We start from the raw sequence: 2,685 nt of genomic DNA, 5'->3' as shown, positions 1-2,685 counted from the left end.
TAAATCAAGTATAGTTAGACCTGCTATTGCTGCGAATAATTTTGAATTAAAACCTAACACTATTCAGATGATACAGCAGTTTGTTCAGTTTGATGGTTTGCAGGATGAAGATCCCAACACTCACTTAGCAAATTTCCTGGAATTTTACGATGCATTCAAAATCAATGGCGTTTCTGATGATGCCATCAGTCTTCGGTTATTTCCCTTTTCACTGAGAAACAAAGCTCAACTGTGGTTAAACTCGTTACCACGAGGGTCTATCACTACCTGGGACAAATGATTGAGAAATTTTTACTAAAATATTTTCTGTCGGCTAAAACGGTTAAATTACGCAATGATATCTCTTCTTTTGTGCAATGGACTTAGAAACACTTTACGATGCATGGGAGAGATACAAGGATTTATTGAGAAGGTGCCCTCGCCATGAGTTACCTCTATGGCTGCAAGTTCAAACGTTCTACAATGGTGTGAATCCCTCGACAAGACAAATGATTGATGCAGCTGCTGGTGGAACCATCAACAATAAAACACCGGAAGATGCCTATGAATTTATAGAGGAGATGTCACTGAATAACTATCAGTGGCAAGTTATGAGGACAAAGTCGACGAAAACAGTCGGCGTTTATAACATCGATTCAGTCACCATGCTCTCTAATCAGGTAGAACTTCTCAATAAAAAGATTGATAGTTTTCTTGGTTCTACGTAGGTACATCCAGTAATGAGGTGTGACTCAAGCGGAGGAGGTGTGCATACAGAATACCAATCCTTCAATCCTACAACTGAAGAAGAACAAGTCAACTATATAGGTAACAATAACTTTCGATCTCAAAATAACCCATACAGTAATACCTATAATGCAGGTTGGAGGAACCACCCAAATTTTTCCTGGGGAGGTCAAGGGAATCAAAAGCCACAAAATCCTCAAGGTTTCAATAGCCACCTTATCAACAAGAGAAGAAGCAGAACCTTGAAAAGATGCTTTCAAAATTCATCTCGGTGTCAGAAACCCATTTCCAAAATACCGAGACAGCACTTAAGAATCAACAAGCATTGATCCAAGGACTCGAAACTCAGATAGGCCAGCTATCCAAACTAATCTCTGAGTGACCACAAGGTAGCTTACCAAGTAATACGGAACCTAATCCGAGAGAACACCTCAATGCAATTAGTGCCCAAGATAAGGAAAGATTCATTGCACCTGAGCCAGAATGACAGCAAGACAACGGGATGAACAAAGGTCGAGAAGAGGTAAACGATGATGATCCTAAATAAGTAAGTATGAATTATGAACCTCGTGTGCCATATCCTAGAGCGATGATGAAAGACAGAACAAAAGAACAATTCAGTAAGTTTGTCAAACTCTTAAAGAAATTACATATTAACTTACCCTTTATTGAAGTTCTTTCACAGATGCCCAACTCAGCAAAATTCTTAAAGGAACGTCTGGCTAATAAAAGGAAATTAGACGCTACATCGCATGAGGAACTCAATGCAGTCTGCTCAGCTATTCTGAAGAATAAGCTACCTAACAAATTGAAAGATCCAGGGAGTTTTACAATTCTTTGCTTAATTGGTAGTTTAGTTGTGAATAATGCTTTAGCTAATCTAGGGGCAAGTATAAATGTTATGCCGTATAAAATGTTTAAATGACTAGGTCTCAGTAAACCCAAACAGATTAGGATGAGCATACAATTGGCTGAAAAAACAGTTCGATTTCCTAAGGGTATTATTGAAGATGTTCTCGTTAAAATTGATAAATTTATTTACCCAGTAGACTTTTTCGTCTTAGATATGGATGAGGATAACGAGGTACCTTTAATTTTAGGACGACCCTTTTTAGCAACTGCTAGAACCATTATTAATGTAGGCACAAGAGAGCTAACACTTCGTGCAGGAGACGACGCAGTAACACTCCAAACATGCGATTCAGTCAAAACTTCTAAGACTCAAGATAACACTATGAAACATGTCGATGATAAAACTAATATTCAATCGTTCTTGCAGGAACCTCCTCGGACCAAGACTATGGAGGAAGTGCACAATTATCAAGTAGAGAACAAAGACGTCTATGAAAAATGAAGACTACGGATAGAGGAGCTAGATGAATAGCGAGAACACAAACCGAGAACATATGATAAACTGAAAGTGCACAAAAACAAGCCCGACACCTCTCCTAATCAACTTAAGGTTGGCGATACAGTTTTACTAGATGCCATTGATCCTCACATTGTCACTACCACACCAAATGAGGAAATCTCTCTTACGGTACTCAGTATTTTCCCATTCGGTACGGTTGAGGTGAGTCATCCCAAGTTCGGCACTTTTAAGGTAAAAACACCCGATTAAAACCTTATTTTAAAATTGACAACAAGAATGAGGAGTATGAACTCCTCAAACCACCATGATCATTCAACGGAGAGGTAAGTCGAGCTTAGACTATAAATAAGCGCTTCTCGAGAGGCAACCCGAGCACTAACATTATTAATTTCTTTAAATTCTAATATTTAACTCCTAACCTACTAATAGAAATTTTGAATACAGGTGTTTCTATAGAGATACGGCCAATCACACGGGCGTGCTTAAGGCCGTGTGAAAATAGGGCAAAAGATTTCCCCAACACAGGCTACGATAAAATGCCACGGCCGTACGACATAGTCGTGGTCGAGCCTGCCAAAACAACATGG

The 2,685-nt window shown here is 39.1% G+C and overlaps 1 non-coding gene across 1 annotated transcript; it reads right to left on the bottom strand.

Moving 5' to 3' along the window:
• Positions 1–324: 324 nt before the first annotated feature.
• On the bottom strand, positions 325–430 carry LOC121230064 (small nucleolar RNA R71). Its single transcript, XR_005928016.1, has one exon. It is a non-coding gene; the product is annotated as a small nucleolar RNA R71 (small nucleolar RNA).
• Positions 431–2,685: the final 2,255 nt, after the last annotated feature.

This window comes from Gossypium hirsutum, chromosome A05, assembly GCF_007990345.1.
Source record: "Gossypium hirsutum isolate 1008001.06 chromosome A05, Gossypium_hirsutum_v2.1, whole genome shotgun sequence".
NCBI lineage: Eukaryota > Viridiplantae > Streptophyta > Magnoliopsida > Malvales > Malvaceae > Gossypium > Gossypium hirsutum.
This window is presented reverse-complemented; position numbering and strand designations above follow the sequence as displayed.